This window comes from Lutjanus erythropterus, chromosome 8 (assembly GCF_056507025.1).
Source record: "Lutjanus erythropterus isolate fLutEry1 chromosome 8, fLutEry1.hap2, whole genome shotgun sequence".
In the NCBI taxonomy this organism is placed as follows: Eukaryota; Metazoa; Chordata; class Actinopteri; order Lutjaniformes; family Lutjanidae; genus Lutjanus; species Lutjanus erythropterus.
The window spans coordinates 30,863,474-30,885,399 of NC_139324.1; the positions used below are offsets into that span (position 1 = coordinate 30,863,474).

Below are 21,926 nucleotides of genomic sequence, written 5' to 3' on the forward strand. Positions count from 1 at the left end.
AAACAGAACAAGTCATCTACAGTAAGGTCGGCGTACAGCTGAGCCTCCGACTCAACCTGCAGCACAGTCTGATCATTGTATTTCCTCTGTTTCACACTGTCTCTGAGGGAAGAGGAAGACATGGAGAGGACTTCCGAGTCAAAGACACGTGCATGCTCTGCACGCATGCTTATGCTTTCCTCTCCGTGTGTGTGAGTGTGTGTAAATGTGTGTGTGTGTGCTCCTGTGTGGGCAGAAATGAGCACTGCTGATAGAGGGCAGCATTTCTTCCCCCCTGTCTGCCAGTGAGGCTGGCTGACTGTGTGTGTGTGAGGCTGCTGGTGTCTTGAAGTGGCTCTACCCCTCTCTCAGCAGACTGTGACGGCTCTGCTCACAAACAGGAGGAACTCTGGGTGTGTGTTTGAGACTGACAGAGGCAGAAAGCATGAATATTCTCATATTAACCCTCAATCTTTCACTCTCTGGACCTGTCAAAAGACTTTATTCCCTTAGTGAGCGTGTTTCCTGACTTATATTCAGCCTGAAGTAAAAGTTTTTCAAGGTCAAGTGTGCAAGAGTCACGGGTGTTTATTGGCAGAAATGGAATATAATATTTATAAGTATGTTTTTGTCACTGTGTAATTACCAGAAAACAAGGATTTTTGTGCTTTTGTTACCCTGTCTGTTGTCACAAAGTTTCAGAGCAACAGAAAGTGTTCCCTTTAAGTTTAGTAAAAGAGGGGAGGTGCATGGTGGGAGACTAGACGGAGAGACGCTGTGCTGCTGCCAGAGGAGTGCTGACTAAGATTATGGCATGCATAGGAATGAATTACACAATAATAGATTTTTATATATTTCTCACTTTTTCCTTGATGTCCTGAATAACTTGCTAGATTTGGCACTAGTTGCTTAACATTTACTAAATATTGTTTCAGTAAAAAGAGACCCACAGCTGTAGGTACACAGTGGAAGAAATCATTGTGAGGAATAATGACGGGGAGCATGCTATTTTTTAAAACCTGAAAATGACCTTGTCATTTTTTCATTTTTATTTTTTAATTAAAATTTACTAGACACTGAGAGACAACAGTTACTATATTAACATTTTTTGAACAAAATTATTCCCTCATATTCATATTCCCTACTGTCTCAACCCAGTTCTTCACTGATGTGTTCGCAAGCTCACCACCAGTAGCCACTAAATCAAACACTGGCTTTTAAAGCGATATAAAGAATGGCTTTAATGTGATAGACACAGTTTAAATCATCTAAAGCAGGGGTCTTAAAGCTCAGTTAACTACAGCCTCTGGAGTGATGTGCCATTTGTGAATGATTCATTCAAAAGAATGAATCTTTTGGGTGAACAAACTGAATGAATGACTTCTTGAAATGATCTGTTAATTTCTGAGTCAGTTCAGTTGACTTGAAATTATGAACTGAATGAATGTACCAGTTCAACCCAATAAATTAAGTTTCTGAAGAAACTTCCCAGCATGTATTATGTGAAACTTCAAATTCTCCAGAGACCTGTCATGGTTGTTACTTTTCTTAATAATGAAAACACTGAAAAAATGATGAAGGTTTGAATTTAGTCATCACTATAGGAGCAAGTTCACGCATTGAACAAAGTTCTTCAGATTAGCTCCAACATGAGCAGCTGCTGCTTTAATTTCTTCAAACTGAAAAAATTTAAAAGGAAATTAAATTTAGTTGTAATGTTCATCTCTGTGACTGACGAGTTGGTGGTTCAACTTAATATTTTAACTTTATTGATCATGTTTTCTAAAGTACAGCTGAATTGATATTATGTTTATTTGACTAGAAACGTCTATTTGTTTTGAATAATTACAAAATTACCTTAACTTTTCCTTTCAAATTCAGTCAACTTCAAATTTTAAGTCTGGCTGACCACAAAGTTTTTTGAGTTGAAAAAAAATTATTATTTTAATATTCTATAGTGAAGGGCAGGACTTTTGTTATAACAGCTTTCAGTTTGCAAATGGAATCTTCATCCAACTAAAATCTCAGCTCACTGGCTGATACTTAATGAACTTTAGCAATTAGACTCATGCAGTTTGACACATCATAGTGCTTCTCATGATTTGTACAGTAGGGATTGTCCTGCTGGAGACGTGCAGTTGCAGGTGAGACAGGAAGGAGACACATTAAATACACATTTTGATGTAACAGAGGTCTGTTGGTTGTATCTAGAGTGTTTGTGTGAGTGTTATGATTTATGATCACTTTTTGGTAGCCTAGTTTTAAAATGTAATCATTACATGAAAATAGCAGACTGAGGAAAAATCAACATGGAAAAAATAAAAAATGTCTTTGCAGGCTGGATGAATGTAAATAATATAACATGTTGTGGAGGGGGCTTATGAAATGTATCTTTTGGGTATGATCTAACTCCTGGGCCTGTTGTTTGTTAAATATGAGCTATAATCAAGGTTATTATAGTGAGTTGTACAACAGGTAGTTCCGACCAAACAATCTGATTGGTCAGCCAGACATTTAGAACTCAGCTTGACACCACTGAAAATATTACTCCGCGCAGAGAGGGGTGTGTGTGTGTTTTAGAAATGTTTTTATTCGCTAAAACGTAAAGACTGTATAGACTTTGATCTTTTGTTAAGATATTACTTGTATCTGTTAACGTAACATTTATAGAATAATTAAACCAACTTGCCAAATTGCTGCTCCACCGCCCCTTGAATATAGGTGCGGCCTCCCTTGTGTCTGATAAGCTGGAGAAGAATCAGTTTTGTGACCTCAGTGAACATGCTGTTTTGGAAATATATCTTTTTTGATACATTTTGGATTTTGGACATTGGACTCAACCTTCTGGAGTTATTGGACATGTTTCACACACATCGTCCTCCCAACAGCTGTGCTCCGGTGAGTCTGACAAGTGCTACTAGCTTAAAAATACATGTGAAGTTCGCGGACGTATACTAATATATGTCCGTGTAAAATGCAATTTTTCCCCCCAGCATATATCTTAGTTACAACAAAACTGAGCCAACAAAGCAGTTTTTTTGTGTGTGCGGTATTTATTGCGTTTGGGAAATCCCACGATCTCTTCAAAGCATCAACGTTAGCTCAAGTTGGCTTCTGACTCAACAGGGACTACAAATCGTGTCTGTTGTGTAGGTCGTTGCTAAGGGACAGCCTACTTGCTGAAATCGTAATCTAGGCGTCAGTGCACAGGAGTTCCATCGACGTGACTGATTGGTTTCCAGTTATTAGTCAGGCCCCGTGTGTTTCCGGGGAAACTGAGATAACACTAGTAACATCTTTTTTTTTTTTATTTTGAGAGCGAATTGTCCCACACTATGAATACAATTTGGTTATATATTTTATTTTGACCGTAACCATGGCAATGCTACTCTCAAGGGTGAGCTGTGATGTACTTGTTAGCATTTCTGTGACACGCGATGATGACATGAAAGCTCACCTACTGTTATATTACCTAACCAAAAATAACTAAAAGCTAAAACTAGGAGTGAAAAAAAAAAATTTTAGTTGACTGAAATTAAAATTTAAACCTAGACTTTAGAGAGGGAAAACTAAGTGAAATGAAATTGTGTGTAATTACAAACTAAAATAAAATAAAATAAAATATACAGGAAATGTTTTTAATTTTAATCTTTGACAAATTGATAAAATCTGTGAACACATTGAGACTGCAATGTTTGCATTGACAATGAGTCAACTGCCTTCACAATTTTTTGTGCTTGTATTGTGATGCCTGATTCTTAAACCTTGCCCCTGACAAATTATCATAAAGAATTTTCCCAAAAGCCACCACAGTGTGTAGACTCATAACCTCAAATCCTTTCCAGCATCACCCACTGGATGTGTGTGGTGGTCCTCTACCTGTATTTCTTTATTTTCTCATTATCTTGCTGTGCTCAGTATGCTTTACCAACCCAAAATGTGAGTATTTGATGTCCTGGGATTGAGGTTCAAAACTTACCTATATTTCTGGTGTGTTTATGAACAGCTCAGACAAATCCTACTGATTAAAAACTTAAAATTGAAACTAGCAAAACAACTCTTTAAACTAATTTAAACTAATCTGAAGTGAAACCAAAAATTTAAAATGAAATTAAAATGAAAACAAATTAAAAAAAAAACTAATCTATAATAACTCTTGCTGAAATCATTAAGTTAAGCTAACATGTCATTGTCCAGAAACAGGATTCTGTTTCATGTGGATACAGAAAGAATCAGGCTGTCTTCATGTTTATAGTCTATATTGGTCACCTGAGCCATAACCTGTTTGTAGCTTCATATTCAGCACATGACATGAGAGCGGTATTGATCTAATCATCTAACTCTTTGTAAGAAGGCAAATAAACTTCTAAATAAACTATTCCTTTTAAGAGTTTGAATTGTTTTGTCAAGTGGAAAAGCATTGATTCTCCTTTTAAAACTGCTCTTGTCTTTTTTTTTTAAATTCAGTGTCTGCAAGCCTTCTTTTTTTCTCATAAGTATTTTTTATTACTGGAGATGTAGGTATTAACACAGTATCAAAAATAACAAATTTCTCAATATTTTTTAGTTTCAAGTAAAGCAAAACAAAACTAACTGAACAGACAGAATAAGATAAAACCAGCCCCCATCCCTTGCCTCAGAAGTATCACAAAATAAGTGAAATAAAAAAAAAAAATAAAATAAATAAAAACGACCATGCCACACTCTCTTCCTTTTTCAGTAGGTTACAAATTGACATAAATTAAGTCTTAATATGCACAACCGTTGGCCAGTGAAACAGAAAATAATAAAATAGATAAATAAATAAAATACAATGTCTAGTTTTACAGGTACAAACATATTAAGTGTCATAGGTCAGAGCATCAAACAGTAAAATTTACAGTGCATGTAGAAAAAAAAAAAGAAAAAAAAAAAAGGTAAGCCCGCCAAAACCATGAAGGTGTAGTTCAGTGGCAGCCCTTCTTATTGTTTTTGCAGTAGTGACCGTTGCAGGCTGTCGTTTAGTTTCTTTTTCTTTTAGAAGTCATGTTTGGCAATTGTGATATGCCATGAAGCCTGTTGTTTTACGCAGCTGTGCTTGATCCTGACTATGATTTGCTGAGCTCAGAGATGAGTCGGGTAATGTGGGGCAGGCAGGTGCTGGAGAGCAGGACGGTTCCATCTGCCTCCCTGCCAAGTGACCCAGCACATGCCCAGTGTACCCAGTCAGTCGCAGTGTGAGAGACAGACAGAGCATGTATGTGTGAGAGCACAATGGAAAGACAGAAAAAGAAGAACGGGAGGCAAAGGGAGGACCCTATGGGAGTCCGTTTGATTTTATCACGCCAAACGTGAGGTTGCAGGGAGAGCGGCAAGCTGCAGAGAGAGCTGCACACACAGGAGCCGTGAGCAGAATGAGAACAAAAAAAAAAAAAAGAAAAACAGTTTGTAAATAGCTGTTGTCTTGCTGACCCTTGTCTAATATTTCCCCGGAGGAGCAGAATATTTTATCATGAAGTGTTCAATCTGTGTGTGCCTCACTAAACAGTTTATATCAGGGTTTCCCACGGGTGCAGTAGCTGCTGCAGGAGCACGGCTCTACTCTACACGAGGAGTGCTATGACGGTCCTGACGTTTTAACGGACCAGTGTGGAGAATTTATTGGTATCCAGGGAGGTTGTACAGTAGATTGCAACCAACTGAAATTTGCTCGCCTCACCCACCCCTTCCAAACACTTTGTATAAGGACTGCTCACTTGCCTGGGACAGGTAAAATACCACGTTGAGCAAGTAAATCTGGCAACTCTCCCAACTGATTAAGTGATAAAAAAAAGAATTAAACTATTTTGATAAGTGATAATTCATTGAAGTAAATTTTCATACAAAATGCTGCTTTCAGCCTCTCAAATATGGAGATTTCCAGCTTTTTAAAGTTTATTCTAATACAAAACTGTATCTTTGGGTTACAAAATGAAACATTTAAACACATCACCTTGGACTGGAAAAACTGGGATGGACATTTATCGCAATTTTCTGACATTTTAGAGATGCCCCAGCCTGAGATTAAACACGACAATCAAAAGTAGCCTTTATTGTTTTTTGATAACCACTAATAAATAAAACAATTTGTACAGAAGCCCCAGAGTGCCATCTACTGGGTCATAGAGGCAGTGTTACTTGTACTTGCTGTTACAAATATATATATATATGTATATTTTTTGCAAAACTAGTTGCTTATATTTACATAAAACTATACAACACATGTAAATAATGTGGATGCAGAGGACAGGCCACAAAATCACATTGACCACAAATGTTGATAAAAAATTTCTGATACATTAAATAATAATTTTTATGCAAAAAGCCCAATATGCTATAAAAGCAGTGTCTTAAATGTAGTGAAATACTTTAACAGCTGAGTTAATTTTCTCACCTTTTTCTATGTTGATTTTTTCTTATTTATTTGAGAAGGTGTTCCCCTGATTTTTTTGTTTGTGTTTTTTTTTAATCATGAGTGGGCCTTAAGTTACAAAATGTTGAAAACCCCAGTAAACTTATTTTCAGGTGATTACACACTGATGAATACATACTTATGAATATTGTTTTCCATTTCTAACATATTCTCCCACTAAATCCATGTAAATCTTACACGCTGGACCTATAATTTTCCTGTTTTAAATGTGATTTTTTGGAAAAACTCCACATATGAAACTGACAAAATGCACGTGCAAGTTGCTAGGATACCAGCCGGTTGACTGACTGATTGATTGAGTGTATGTGTTTGGCGTGTTTAGAGTTCTTGTCATCAGCGTTTGTTGCCCAGCCAGCAATGCAACACCTCTGTGTGCCTCGCGCATGCAAACAACATTATGACACTGATTGATGAATTGCCCGTCCCTGTCAGGTTAAATGAAGCACACGCTGACACAAATCCAATTAAAATTGAAGAGTGCCATAGCAGTGCACAATCTTGTTTTTAAAAAAAAAAAAAATCCTAAAGGCTTAAGCACGGGCATCCTCAGCTCACCAGGATCGTAAATATTTGATGCCGGAGCAGCCATGCGTGAGCTCCTGTTGGAGGGTTGCAAAAGTTAATGGGGTCTTTGCCTCTTACGCATAGTAAGAGCAAAAGTGCTCATTTTCCCCACGTTTTCCAAACATCAGCGCTCATTCTGTGCGTGTTCAGGTAATTCTCATTAATTCACCACACAGTCACATTCTCTTTCTGCTGCAGCATTTGGTCCCTCCTTCCCTCCACCTTCCTCCTCCTCCTCCCATGCGCATGTTTTGTGTCACCGTACCATGTCATGTGTCCCACCTAGATTGCGTGCATTGTCTCTCACCGCCTCCCCTCCTTGCTCACAATGTCACCGCTCCCCTGGCACAGCTTGGCAGTGCAGACTGAGGCCGGCTACGTGTGTTAGCATGCGCGAGTGTAAATAGCGTACAACTCTATGTTATGTACTGTAAGCTGAATGTGAGCCGCCCTATCAGATAGTGTAACAGAGACAGGCAGTTTATTCTTAGTAGAGTTGTGGTTACCGCGAGTGGAATTCTTCGACAACAGTAGACGTCTGTGTGTGCATGTGTCCATGTCATTGCGTGCGTGTGTGTGTGTTTGTACAGTGCCTCTGTGTTCCTGCCATTCCCCAAGCGGGAGGCAACAGTTCATTTCAGAGATGGTTGCTAAGATGGTTTTGTTTAAAGTGGTGTGAGGAGTGACTCCAGGCAGCCCGGTTTCCGGTCGCTCGGCGTTGCGGGAGAATAAATTAGAGATATAGAATGACAGGCTTCAAAGCACCAGTTTGATGTCAAAGAGACAGTGGTGGAGATGTGGAGCCGCTGAAGATGAGACATCAAATACGCTTGAAGAAAAGTCCTAATTCAACAGGACTCGTGTTTGTTCTTTCATTTGCCAGTTGTAGTTGATGGATGCATGGCCACCTCGGGCATTTGTGGAGCATTTACAGTATCGCTGCTTCCTCCCCATCACCGCACATCATCAAAGCCGGCGTGTCCTCTATGATTCACAACCCAGGTCCACACACACTCACACACACAGATGGGCTCTGATTTGATCAAACGCCAGTGCAAATAACAGAAATGCCACCGGACAAAGCCCAGCTCTGATTTGTTTTTCATAACACTGGACATTTTTTGCAGGCTCTTAGGCTGTCTTAGGCTGGGTTGGACGGAGAATGGATTTTTAAACCTGGTTAAATCATGGTTTAACTCTAAATTATGTTACACCAAACTTTTACACTATCTTAAAATTAAGAAAGACTAAACTCTTTAAACTTGAAACTCTTAATCAGTTTAGTTTTTACTCTAAAAGTTGATTAAATCTAACTCTGTTTCATCAAAACTTAGAAGTACAATCTAAATCGAGATCAAGTATGGGGTGCCCAGATGTCCCAGCTTTCTGGGAGCGGCCACCATTTTTGGTGGCCTGTCCCCAGAAATGTCTCTGTTCTTAACTGTGTGTTAAAAACAGGCAGGTAGGAAGAAGAGTGAAGGTACAGATATGATTACAGAGCCTGACAATTTATTATTTCAAACAATGTTTTCGAGATAAAATATAAAAATGAGGCAGGCAACAGGAATCTGACTGTTAAACAAAGTCTTTTATCTAATAGTGTACAACTTGTATTCAAAGACAGGAGAGGAAGGAGAAGTCCGTGGTGCTGTAAACTATGACTTTCTGACACGGTTTACAAAGTTACTTCGTACTCAGTGTTATGAGTTGGCCCGGCTTGTTTATTACAGTACAACAGTTACCATGATCAAAGTAAATGCAACTGGAATTTTCACCCTTTTTTATTTAATAGATTGAACTGGTTTTCATTTCAGAGATCTGTTCAGCGTAATCCAGCATTAACTTTAAACTTACTTTTATATTAGTTTGGATAAGAATATTGATTAAGCTCTATTTAATTTCAGTTTACTCCACTAAATGTGGATTTACTAAACAGAGATTAGTTTTTAATTATGCAGTAGAGCTCTGTTTACTTTTCAATTTCTTGATTTACTCATTTTAAACCCAGTTTTGCTAAACTCTGATTAGAACCAATCTGAGATTAAATTAGTCTTTGTTGGTGCAGCCTGGTCTTAAGTGTCCTTGCAGTCCACCACTGCAGATGCTAAGGCTCTCTGTTGCGTGGGGTCAGATTATGATGAACGATCTTATTACCGCTTTGTGTTTGTGAGTTGCTCAGGTCTGCCAGGCTTTACACTGAGTCAGTGCTTCTCGGAGCAGTTGTTGTGGCTGTCTTAAAGAATGAGCCGCCAGGTTTTCAGGTCAGCCCTCATTCCTAATAGCCCCTTCGACTTAGACAGTGTGTTTGTTAAAGACGGGGAACCAGCCTCGTATGTTTTCTGCCAGCAGTGATGAAAGCAGCCGGCCTGTAAATGCTTGCAGATTTGTTTTGGTGTTCTGTGTGTGGAGGAGAGTCGTAAGCCAGAATGGGGCTGGAAATAGTTGTTAAATTAGTGGACTGCACCCTTGAATATCCTGTGTAGCAAATCAGAGATGTCATCTCATTGTTATTAAAGGGATTGTCCAGATTATTTAATCTGGGGATGTATGAGGTACTTATCAATAGTCAGTGGATGGCAGTCAGCATGGCCTCAGTTTGGAAAAGCAGAGAATAGTACCATCACAGAAATGAAGCAGTCTACTACTGTGGACAGGGTCAGCAACAAAATGTATTTTAGCCACCTAAAAAGAATCAATATCAGTTTAAGTGTCTGCTATATTTAGAATATTTTCACTGCTTTACCTTGCTGTCAGACAGCCTTTTCTGATGGGAAACTGCCTTTATAGTATAAGCCAAATATCTCCAAACAAACCAAACATCAGTAATTTTACCTCACAGAACACAGGGCTGGTGTACCGCTGCCTTCATAGGGTTGTTTGTTTGTGCTATTGTGTGACTTTGGTGTTTTAAAAGGATAGTTCGGATTCACAGAGCTCACACACAAACAAACTAATCCGTAAAGGCAGCGGTAGACCAGCAGCTCCAGTGTTCTGCAATATAAAATTACTTATTTCGCCCATGGAGACTGGTTGGCTTGGAGAGAGCAATACATAGTTGTCAAACCTCTCGATTTTCACAGGAGACTCCTGTTTTTCATTGTCCCCTCCAGAGTCACAAATCTCCTGTATTTCTCCTCATGTATTACAAATTTTTGGACTTTTTTCCCTTTTTCTTATCACAACCTGTTTCTCGTGAGCTCTAAAAGTCTGCTGTGTCCAAAAAATTTTTTAAAGGAGGAGGGGACATTTTTTTTCTAAGAGCAGTGCAACTAACATACTCTTAGAAGAATATTCATTTTCATTGTTATTGTGATCAAATTTAAAATTATGGCTAAACACTGTAGTCCCATTGTGTTTTCCAGCTAACAAGTGTTAGTTCTGGACAAGAAATATACGTTTTTGGGGACTTTTTATGCCTTTATTAGACAGGACAGCTGAAGCGAAGCACAAACCCTCTACCAACTGACCTATCTGGCCATTTGTGCGTTTGTTTTCTAAAAAGTCTGTACTTGTTATTATTTTTGTTAGTCTCATTCTTTAAAAGTCACCAGAATGAAGAAAACATCAGTCTACAAAACTCAATTTTTTATATGTGGTAGGAGGAGCCTCAGATCCCTCAAGTCTAGAGAAATATTTTGCCTATAAAGCGACACTCTCCTGTTGGAAAAGGCTGTCTGACAGCAAGGTACAGTGGTGAAAATACTAAAAATATAGCGTACAATTACACTGCTACTTATTTTTTCTGCTTAGCTTCCAAGCTGTTACTCCTCTCTGCTTCTCCAAACTAGGGGTCCAACATCTGCTGTTGCTCATGCACTGACCAAAGATGAGCCTCAGGTGGTACCAAGCCATGTGCATATTTGGGAGTATTTTTTATTTTATTTTTTTACTTCAATTTGTACTTCATAAAAATTACAAGTTTGCTCCGAAGGGTTTGGTGGATTTGAAATTTCCCTGACTTGTTTACTTTTTTTTCTTTTGCAAACTGCTGTGTTTGTGTGCTGTTGCATTCACATACTGTAGGATTTTGTCAGAAAATCAAACCTGGAAGACGAACAATAAACAAACATAAACCGCTCCGGAGGCTGCAGCCTTTGCGAGTTGAAGAATTGCTCCAGCTTGGCAGACGTTTAGTCTCTACTGAGTGCCTTATAGTCACATATATAAGAGGTACCAACAACAAACCTTTCCCTCAGGCTTTTCTCACCATCACCAATAATTCTCTGCCGCCTTCTCTGTCTCACTTTAAATGCTGCCCACACAACTCGGCATTTCCACCCCGTCCCCTCTGCTGGGGAGCTCGGGCTTCCTAACTTGAGATATCGATGTCAGCTGAGGATATTTACTCAAGTATTTATCGCATATTGATCAGCGCTGACACCCTGTGAGCGTCTCCGATAATTGAATTAGTCTACATGTTACATTCCCAGTACAACCTGCATCCTCCAGCCTCCTGATCCAAATCAACCGTTTCCCATTCCCTATTCTCATTTACACACACACACATATGCAGCTCTGAATCCAAAACATCACTTCCTCTCAAGCCCCCTGCCTCATTTCAGAGAGTAGGTCAGGATTTGGAGCCATTTTAGCCGCAGGATTAAAGTCTGACAGGGATAATGCCACTTCAGCCACTTGTTAGTCACGTGACACGAGATGATCTAAGGTTTTGGGAGGAGCACTATTTAATTTAATGTATTGGAGGGCCCTTATTCGCTCGACTCCACCCTATTGTTGAGCCTATAAATGTTAAAACTGCTCTTTTACAGGCAACAGTGAGGAGAATGTCATAATGATTAGGTGTTTTTCCACCCCTCCACTCTCACCCTCTGCAGACAGTAAATATAATACAGTCTTTCTGCTCCCCAGAACTGCCCACTGATGTCATTTTAACCTTAACCTGTTTGTACTGTCCCCCCCAACATGCACAAGTGCGTCCTATATAGATAATCCCACTGCCTTGTTAATCTCTTGATGGCTTATCGGGTTTACCACACTTTATTTACTTTACTACACTTCACTCACTTGTGTAAAATTGCTGTCAGTCTGCAATTCAGTTAATCTCTTTATCTGTTCTTATCTATCGCTGCTTCTTTTGTGCTTTACATGCAGACACTGAGTGTTTGTGGTGTTTAAATTATCTTGTTTAAAGTGTCCAAGTGGAATCAAAATGATTAACTGCTAAATAAATAGAGAACTCTTAATATGTAGTTCTTTTCTGTTATTTGTATTCTTAACTCTTCAATTAAAATGCTACCAGTTTACAATAACTCTGCTCCTATAAATGATTTCTAAATGGTTTATAATTAAGTTTTAAACGTGCTATTAATGATTAATAAGCTGTTATAACAAGTGCACAACAGTGCAACAGTAACCTGTTGCTTGACAAATAGTGAGCCCGCATTTATCTGTACTGTCTATTGATGCTGATGATGTCTTCAGCAGCATTTATATCTTTCAGCTCCATTACATATTTGTTAATAAATTACCCTGCATTTAACCACATCAGCAGATCTTACAGTCACAAAGTTTCATTCGGCATTAAATTAACATATCAAATAAACAGATTCATACACCAAGATTTTGGTAATATTCTTTACCTTGACATTTTCAGCATGCACATTTTTACACTTTCATCAGTTATAAATGTTAGTAGCTCATTAGTAAGATTAATTAAGCGGTAACTGAATCTTGCTAGTTATCCCACATTGATGTATGAAAACTCTATTATAACTTGTTTATAATTGTTGATTAAAGCGTTTACAATCTAATTAATAACCTAATTATAAACAGTTTATAAATATTACAGTTATTGTAATGTGGTGCCATTAAACATGCAGAGGCATCAAAAAACAATTCAGGGCTGCACATCACAATTATTCTTACTGTCAGTTTATCTCAAACGATTTATGAATTGTTTGGTGTTTATCGAAAATTCAATTTCAAGTTCCCAGAGCCCATGCTGATGTCTTCAGATTGTTTGTTTTGTTTGACCAACAGCAGAAAAATATTCAATTTACAATGACATAAGACCAAAGAAGAAAAAAAAAGGCAGATCTTCAAATTTGAAATGCTGGAACCAGCAATGTTTTTGCCTGAAAAATTTAGCAATTAGTTGATTACTAAAATTGCTGCCAAAGAATTTTCTGTCAGTTGAGTAATAGGTTATTTAATGTTTTGTCTTGCGGAGGCATGTGTTGAATAAGAAATTTTAAAATGAGAAAAAAAAATCACGAAAATATGGGGAAAATGAGATAAAACATGATTTATATCTTATTAATTATTAATGATGAAGTGATTAATCACTTGTTTGCATTTTCAACAGTCAGTTAAGGAAGATGTACAAAATTTGCAGCCCTATTCAGGACATTTTACCAACCCAAAGCGCTTGTATTTGGCGACCTGAGACTCAACAATCACCTATAATAATGGGGTGTTTACAAACAGCAACTGACAAATCCTACATATTCTGTCTTTAAAATAATATTATTTGGTTAAAATTGAGGCATTGCAGGCTTAATTTTTGCTCATTTTTTTATTTAAACAGGTAAACGTGAACCATCACAGGCTACAAAAGAGTGCTGACAATCTGATTTTTCTCAAACTTTCTTAAAACAAGCAAACAAATAAACCAAGAGAGATATTTTTCAGTTCATTTAAGTTGTTTTGTAAGAGGTACCATGACCAAAAGCAAACACACAGCTTTAGTTCAACTTCTGCTTGTGTGAGCCAGCTTCTCCCGGCCTGGCACCGGCTCTCGACCCTGTGTTTGAGAACCGCAGCGTGTGTTTCGCTGCTTTGTTCTGCCGCTGTTTGTTGAGTGCGGACTCCTCTGCGACAGCAGCTGTGACTGACCAGGGTGTTTTTTTGTTGTTGTTGAAATCTGCTGCTTATTGACCAGCAGGCTCGTCTGTGTTTTCTGTTTCTCAGAGGATGAATCTTCACTCACCTCCTGCTAGTTACTGTACTTGTTTTCACTCTCGGCGAGGAACTTCCCTGCAGACAGGGGGAGGGGAAAGAGAGGAGTGTGTGTGAGTGTGTTCACGTGTGTGTGAACAAGTGAAGCTCACTCTCCAGAGGGAGCTGGAGGGAGCAGTGAGACGGGCAGAGAGTGAGGGACGTAGGGAGCTGTAGGGGAAAGGAAAGCGAGGCAAACGGTTTGAGGGCTTGCGTAATGTTGAGTGGTGTGCGTGCAGTATTGATCCAGGTTAACCCTGCCGGGACCTCCACCTATGGCAGGCGGGCTCAGCCTTCCAGCTACAGTATAATTCCTTATGGTCGGCAGATTAAAGGATGAGACCTAAGGAACAAGCTGCACAACTCAACATAAAGCAAGAGCAGCAGCCATGAGGAGCAGCTAACAGCGAATCCACTCTGCAGCACCGCAGTATGAGCTGGTATCCACCTGTCAGTAGCTCTTAGCGCTGAGGTGTGTGTGTGAGAGAGAGAGAGGAAGACACAGAAAGTACATCAGTGTGTGCTTTTAGGCACACCAGTCGGCTATACATTAGCACGCGTGTGTGTGTGATCGCGTGTCAGTTGTGTCCCTGCAGGCTCGCTGTGTGCCTGTCAGTGACAGTGCTGCTGACTATGTGCTTTGTGACGGGGACTCAGAGGAGTCCTCAGTGAGTGAAGCAGCAGTGTGGAGGAGCAGGCGAGCGTTTGATGTGCGCAGGACAGGACAGGACAGGACAGTGTGGCACATGACTCTGCAAGTCTGCCTGAATCGTCTTTCTGTTTGTTTATTATTTTAGTCTGTTGCTTGTGGCTCAGGTGGTGAGGGAAAGTGGTTTTAGCACCAGTAAATTAAAATCTACATGTTGTAATTGCAGCTGATTAAATTTCTGCACAGGACTGCACATAATGCTTCCTGTCCATCACATTAACGAGCCTTTATGTGAGGTTATTTATACAGTTGTAGGTGTTGGGTAACTAATATTTCTGTTTTAGGGCTTTTGGAAGTTCTTTAATGTCACATGTTAACCATTTTTGAAGTTGACTCAGGTCAGAACTTTACTTTTTAGTTGTTACTTCACTTGGATGTTTGAGCTTCACTGTGCAGAGTGATTTATGTGCAGAGTTTGACACTAGAAGGCTTCAGTGACACAATGTAATTAAGTACATTTACTCAAGTACTGTACTTAAGTACAGATTCAAGGTACTTGTTGGGGATGTAGCAATACCAAAACTCAAGGTAAGATAATGCCATGATTAGAAGTCCATGATGTGGTATTTATTGAAATTAAAAAAGTGTTCTTTATTGAATAATAAATCTGATTTGTACGCCAATTTTTGACTGCATTGAATTTGTTTTTCCTTGTAACTTAAATTGTCTGCTTTCCTTCTGCCTAAGCATGTGGAAGACATTGGCATGAATTGTCTTTGGCAATGAATGTTTCACTTCATGTACAATTACAAAGCAAAAACAGTCAGTAGCAGTCCTTTTATATATATAAAAAGAAATAATCACACAAAATACCATGTAACCATGTAATATTGTGGTATTGAGACATTTTTAAATAGTGGTATTGTGATATTCAGTATATTGTTACATCCCTACTGTACTTGTGCTTTAGTTCAGTTCTTTCCTTTTTATGTAACTTTATACCTATACAGCACTGTGTTTTTCTGACAGCTTTCGCTACTAGTTGCTTTTCAGATTACAATATTAATACTTTTCTGTCTCCAAATTTGGTGATTAAAGTAAGAAGTGTCCCTTTGTGGATTGAGAAAATTCTCATACTTTTTAAGCTAAATAAATTATTTTTCCATATAAACTTTATTATTACACTAAATTAACTATTCTTGGATGAGTGGGAAAATGCATAATCATAAAGCTGAAAGCTGGTGTGTGTTTCTGACTTTTTACAGACATGTGGTTCTCACAGGACAGCAACACTACAAACATATGATGAGGTTACAGCATATGATGCATTTCAGTAGATAAAACTACCTGACTGTATATGAACCACCTAAAAACATGTACAACAGTTTAATGCAGCATTCACATTAGTGCAGCAGTAATATTAATCCACAAACATGGGATATCATAGTAAAACACTGACAGGGACCATTTTACTGCACAGTGTCTGCTTTTACTTTTGGTAAGATTTTGAATGCAGGACTTTTACTTGTAGTGAAGTATTTCAACAGTGGTATTAGTGCTTTTACTTAAGTAAAAGATCAGAATACTTCTTTCACCACTGCTTTCAAGTTTATTTATATAGCACCATTCAGACAAAGTGCTTTGCAGGAACATAGACATAAATTAAAATAAAGGGGGGAAGTTTCTCTGTTCTCACCTTATATCTGAGTTTAACAGGTTGTGCATGTATAAGGATGATTTTGTGACATTACAACCAGTTTGTAAACTAACACTGATCCAGTAGCAACTTTCACAAGTTTGATGTAGAAACCTGAAACTCTGAATACTGGCTTTTGTGTCCAGTTGTTGAACTCTAAAATGAAAAATATTTAATATTCATAGAGACTGGATTTTGCACTAAAGGAGAAGGAGTAAATGTTAAAAAATAAGTTTTGTGGAAAAACTTAATGAGGCACATGTCATTATTCAAAGCAGAGTGTGGAGAGGGGATTTCAAAGTGTTATAACATGACAAAGACCCGACGAAATGTCATTTCTATTTAAATAAATACATGAGATTAAATCAGCGTGCAGGTGTTACTCTGTTCATTGACAGGTATTTGGAGGCTCCCAATTCAGAAGTTCCATTGAGATTTCCATGACATTTAATCCTCCAAAGCTATTCTTCATTGTCCAGGTTGTTGTATCAGACTTGCACATTTTCTTCCCCCTGGAGAAGCTCTAACACAGCTCTGACTTGTTATTACCATTTATTTATTTTTAATTTACCATTGCAGAGTATTCGACTCTTTCCTGCCTCTGTAATCATGAACTGGCTGGAAATGGCTTCAGCAAACACATGTATTTCAATAAACTTGGGACAAGAATGTAAATGTAAATGTCTGGATTTGATTTAAAATATGTGAATGCATGTTCAGAGCCACACTGAGGGCCTTGGTGGCTGTGTTGGAGCAAACAGTTTTAATTTAAATAGAAATGCATTATGGCACAGCGATAACAGCAGAACATTTCAAAACACTCATTTCATTGGCTTAGCAGGCATGACGGGAGAAAATTTGTTTTGTGTCAGCTAGGCACCCCGTGGCATTTTAGCGCCGACTGAAAATTAATTTGTGGCAATTACACCTGAGAGCTGAAAATCATTTTACATCTGCAACAGTATGCAAATAGCTCTGGACACTCAGAAAGAATGTTTATCTGTCTTATCTCATTGTGAAAAGTTATATGTGATTTTTTTTTCTTATATAATGTGCATATCTTTGAGCGTGTAGTGAAAATCATAATATTGCTATGGATACAGTAGATAATTGGTGAGGACTGTCTGAATCAGACTGAATGTTTTGCTGCTGTGAGCCGTCTCTCACGCTGCACGGCTCTCAAACATGAATGACTTTCTTCGCCTGAGTCATTGAAAATCTATTGAGTCATTTGTTATTATCCCCATCATGTGACATGGATTCACTCCCTGATACAAGTAATAATCTACTTGAAATTTCCCTGCGTGCCAACAGACCTCGACTTTGGGCCACATGTAATGGATGAAGAGACAACGTGCACGCAGTCCTTCCTTATTTACATCTTTCTGTTAAGCAGCTGCATGAGCGTCAACAGGCAAACGTCAACAGGAAGGCTGTGGCTGCATGTGTCTACCTGCCTGCCTGCCTCTTGGCCTTGTGCTTCCTCGCCTTGGTGCCACAGCAAAAACTAATGCACGAGAAGAAGAGATTCAGGCAGGCAGGTAAGCCTGCTGAATTCTGATGAGTTCTCACCCGCCGAGGGCTGGGAGGGAAAACAGAAGCAGGCACCTGAGCGCTACACACTGAGATGAGATGGTTAGCAGCACCGTGGAGCAGCAGCTTTGTTCACTCTGCAGTATCAGCGGGAAAAATGTGTGGTTATGGTTATGAAGAAGAGCAGATACAATGCTGGTCTGATGGGCGGATAGATTTTTGATGAATGCAAATGAATGCCTGGAGGAATAAAAGGATTTAATGAAACTGAATGTGTCGGAAACTGTCACCACTAACAATTATTATAGCTTTGGCAATTGTATTCTATGAGATGAACCAGGGACTGCCTGTTTTTGTCTCAGCGGTATCTCTACAAGTAAAGGAGAACTAAGCAATTTTCCCACAAACAGAAACAGAAAGGTTTTTCTTTTCCCTCGAAAACAGCTGATACGACACAGTGTCTAGTGGGGGTGTCACTATTCTCCAAATCCATTAATCGATTTGACTTTGACTTTCAATTTTAAGGTCACGATTCAGTTTGATTTTTTGATTTAAACTTTTTTTTTTGTTAGACTATTGACTCTTGATTTGTAAAGATCAACTGATCATTGGTTTTATGTCCTGATAACTATCAAACATTTTCAAATTCTTCTTTAAAAAGTCTTTATGGCAGTGGGTCTCAAATAGGGGTCTGGTGACCCTCAGGGGTTCATGACACTCCAGATGCCAGGGGATCTGTGAGAAGGTTTCTGATTGATTCATTCATTGAAATTATCTTGATATAATTTTTTAAATTTATTTACGAAATACTTCAGGACAAACTGCATTTATTTGTATGATTTTGGCCTATTTTAAAATTTCTGTTATTTATATTGTATATACAGTTTTACTGTATATTTTATATTATTTAAAATAATAAGAATACACACTTTATTTGGTGTATGCCCTAGTGAAACACACTCTCTTGATGGTGTGTATTCATGTTATGGGCATTTGGTGTACACATGGTGCAAATACTTTAATACATGTCTGATATCTTTGTAATACATTTCTCTTGTGTTGTTCTTTCATGTAACTAAGTAGAAGCGTAAAATTCTTCATAATTCTTATTCCAAAGGACATCTTGTACGGGGTCCTGAGCTGAGAAAAAATTGAGGGCCTCTGCTGTGTTATCGTTGAAATGTTGTTCTTTTTCTTAAGACACACACCTGACTTCTTTCGATCCAATTACTGAAATTAAAATCTTGATCGATTTTTCATTCGATGTTGAAATTGTGACACCCCTTGTGTCTAGATTGTGCTATATTGATTAGGGAGGTTAATTAATTAAATTAAAGTTTAAGCTGCTATGATCAATATTTTTAACAATTAGTGGTGGCATAGGTCTAAATATCTGGAGAACGGAGAGGACAAGTGCCCTTCAATATTCGAAATACATGCATGTGTCCCTCCCAGTAAAAACATGAAAGTAGCAGAGGACTGTTATTTTGACAGCGCTGCTTGCCTGAGTGCTTTACTGCATTTATTCCATTATATTTTGATTTGTCACATGGCAACTGAATTTTGTGTTTTCCTCTACTTAATGACATTCCTATTATAAACTTATGCAGAAAAGTCTCAAATTTGTGCATAAATATCACCAGAATGCAGGAAAAGAAGTGTTTGATGCTCAGAATTTCTTTGGGGAGGATGTCCACTTAACATGTGTGTGCCCCAGTGTCAATATAAAGCCTTTGCTCTTGAACAGCGGATCAAATGACTGCATGCATGTTAAATTAATTTAATAGTTGATTGATAATCAATTAATTGTTGCAGCTCTACAGCACACTTCCATGCATAAATGAAAAATACAAATAATATTTTCATTGTACATATGCAACAAGACTCAATATGAATATAAAGATGAAAATGTAAACATGAAATATAAATATAAAGTCAGTGTTGTAAATTTTAAACATTTTAAAAAAGTAATTAGACATTGTGCATGTTGTGTGTGCATGGCTCTCTGGGAATGAGAGTGAGGACAGTCTGTGTACAGTATGGGTATAGAGTTAAAAGTTGTGGAGAGTGAGCATTTGTGTGAGACATTAGCAGCATTTATAATATATAATGTGCAGTGCAGGTATGTAGCAACTTAACATGATTATTGACAGCACACAAAGTTGTAGTTCACAGCGGTGGTGATCAGTGGCGGTCTAGTCAGGATATTCAGGAAATGGTGTGAAATTGAGCAAGATGCTGTGGTTTGCAGTATGTATTATATATGTAATGCTCCTTTACATCCAGCCCGTGGTAATGTGAGCTGAGGAGCTGCTTCAGGGTTTGTTTGTCCTTCTGGAGGACAAATAGCAACAAATCTTTGTGGCTGAAGGACAATAACAATGCATAGACACTTCTCTCATACAAATCCTGTTATCTCTGCTCCACAACAATTGGATGGGCCTTAGAGAAGTGCTTAGGAGCACTGCAGAGAAATGGCCTGAGCTCCGTCTTAATCCAGCAACAGAGAGTGGGACGCAGTGGGAGCGCCGCCACAGTTTGAAAAGAGGAGCGGAGGGACATCTTCCACACAGTAGGGTCTCTTGAATATTGTTGACTTGTTGCTTCCGCTCTGAGATTTCAGCGCGATCAGGCGCTTAAGAGCTTAAGGGTCAAAGCTAGAAATTGGGTTAATTCAGATTAGACGAGTCTGTGGTTGGTGTGTAAGGACCACCAGACTGTTTGACCAACCCACCCAGACTGACCCATATAATACAGGTCTGTTTCACTCCTGCTGAATCGGTGAGATGTAAAGGAATAAGAAGAGCGCTGACGTGTTTGTTGGCTTAGAGCTTTCCAGTCTTAACAATACTGACGGTGTGAGAGCAACAGGAGCTCACATACGTGCACATGTAGCTGTAAATGTAGTTGGTGATCAGATGATCACATTATACTGCACTCAGCACTCAAACGTCTGACTGCTACACATAAAGAAGCAGATACATTAGTGTTGCTCCGACAGCATATATCACTGGGTTTGTAATATGATCATGTAATAGGTACATAATCACGCACGCCTCCAGTGTGATTTATGACCGCAGAGGTTTTCATTTCCTATTTTATCTGCATGGTATGGCCATGATGAAGGCCAGATCATCTTTCATTTTGAAAGTCATCAATTATTTTCATTCGCTGCAATATGAAGTCTTTCATCGGACTGTTTCTGAACCGACGTGGACTTCCTGTGTCTCTTTTGTCATCAGATTTTCAGAGGGAGGCAAGTGCTTTGTCCGGGAGCGGTGAAAAATTAAGATTTCAGCTCTTCTGTTTTATTTGATCGATAAAACATTAGAGAAAAATGAGAAAAGGCCACTGAGACGTCATCGCATGTCTTGTTTTGTCTGACAAACAGTCAAATCCAAAGAAATTAATTTTGTGAAATGTGAGACCAAGAAAAGATAAGGTAGAACTTCATAAATTCTGAAGGAAATTCTTTTGCCAGAGTTCGCTCCAAAATTACAGTAACATAGAAACACAATAGAAAACAACAGAAGACAGGAGAGTATTAAATCTAAAGAGAAATATGAAGTGTATAAGGAGTAAATATAAAAAAACAGTACCTAACACAATGACAATAGAAGAAACATAAGTAAAAAAAATCAGCTAAAATAAACTATAAAAGAAAAGTAGTATTGACAATGACATTAAAAGTAATATCACACTTGATATTGTACCTGATAATATTATACATATTATACATGATATTGTACATAATGATAATGAAAAAGTTAAAAGTAGTATTGCACAATATTAAACATAATATTGCATATGATACATGATGATAATAATGAAAAGTAATACTACAGATGGTAATGAACAGATAATAGAGATTATATCGCATGTGATAATGAGTACAGCGTTGCATCCAATATTTAAAAGTAATATTGGACATCGTGTTTAAAAAAGTAATACAACAGTAAAGTAATGCAGCACAAAATATTGTTATTAAAGGACCAATTTTTCACATTTGAGAACCTGGAACTATTACATTTTTAGCACTTTTGCCTGAAAAAATATTTAGATGATTAATCAGTTCTAACAATTATTTTTCTGTCAGT

At 38.2% G+C, this 21,926-nt stretch overlaps 1 protein-coding gene across 2 annotated transcripts in view; it reads left to right on the forward strand.

Annotated features, from left to right (window-relative positions):
* Positions 1 to 21,926, forward strand: part of igf2bp2a (insulin-like growth factor 2 mRNA binding protein 2a) — an 85,530-nt gene that overhangs the window by 15,212 nt on the left and 48,392 nt on the right. Inside the window, exon 1 of one of the 2 annotated variants that reach the window (XM_084725277.1) lies at positions 2,787 to 2,877. The exons of the other annotated variant lie outside the window; for it this stretch is intronic. The gene's annotated coding sequence lies outside the window, so the exon portion shown is untranslated. Of the gene's footprint in view, positions 1 to 2,786; positions 2,878 to 21,926 lie in introns of those variants that run through there. 2 annotated transcript variants of the gene reach the window in all.